Source organism: Palaemon carinicauda, chromosome 5, assembly GCF_036898095.1.
Source record: "Palaemon carinicauda isolate YSFRI2023 chromosome 5, ASM3689809v2, whole genome shotgun sequence".
Taxonomy (NCBI): Eukaryota; Metazoa; Arthropoda; class Malacostraca; order Decapoda; family Palaemonidae; genus Palaemon; species Palaemon carinicauda.
Genome location: NC_090729.1, coordinates 3,814,145 through 3,815,035, shown reverse-complemented (window position 1 = coordinate 3,815,035; position 891 = coordinate 3,814,145). Strand labels below are relative to the sequence as shown.

The 891-nt window shown below is 54.0% G+C and overlaps 1 pseudogene; it reads left to right on the top strand.

Annotated features, from left to right (window-relative positions):
• Positions 1 to 322: 322 nt before the first annotated feature.
• LOC137641738 (5S ribosomal RNA) lies at positions 323 to 441 on the top strand (annotated as a pseudogene).
• Positions 442 to 891: the final 450 nt, after the last annotated feature.

Sequence of the window (891 nt, the reverse complement as noted above, 5' to 3'; positions counted from 1 at the left end):
CCATCTATCTTCCAGGGAGCTCGTCGAATTCAGCCTAGACTGCAAGTATTCCTGCTTATGATGCAGTGTGGCTATCCTGCCGTGGCATAGCAGGTTTTTTTCTCCAGAGAACTCTCCCTGCTTTCCTCATGGCCGCTCAGGTGCAGGCTTCCGCCTCCTCTGCTTTTTGGAAGGCTGGTCAACTCCGGTAGGCTCGGGTTCGACCTTCTTCAGCGCCGGGACAAGCTTCCGGATGCTTACCATGAGTGTGGGTTCATGGTATTTTGCTTGGAGCCTTCTCTTCTTCTGCCTCAACATCTGGAGTATCTGGCCATGATATTGAGTCAACGGCCTTACCACGTTGGAAACTCCGCTTCTCGTCCGTCCAGCGAGGTTAAGCAACGTCGGTTCTGGTCGGTACTTGGATGGGTGACCACCTGGGGACGCCAGATTCTGTTGCCACATCCTCCGAGCCTTCCTTTCAGTTGACTGTGGCAAGACTGAGGAGAGTCGCAGTACCTGTTCTCAGTCAAGCAGAGCTTTCAACCCTACCTTGGAACGTTTCCTAGTTCTCCTTTCCTCATTGACCCGTATATAGTCCGAACGGTCGCCTCAGGATAAGTTCCATGTGGGGCGGTCCAAGTTCCGGTGGTTTCAGGCAACTTTTAACTGGACTTCCTGGCCCCTATGGGACCAGCGGAACTATTAGACCTGCAATGGGTGTTGACCTATGGAACCTCTTGATGGTAGTGGATATTCTCGTCCTTTCCCCCCATTCTTGATGCTGTTCTCGGACTCGTCAAAGGAAAGGGGGGGGGGGGGGGGGGGGCTTGTTCCGGTCCAGGCCTATGGTCAAGACCTGAAGGATACCTCTCCATTATTCAGGCAGGCTTAGGGGCCGTAGTCTGGCCC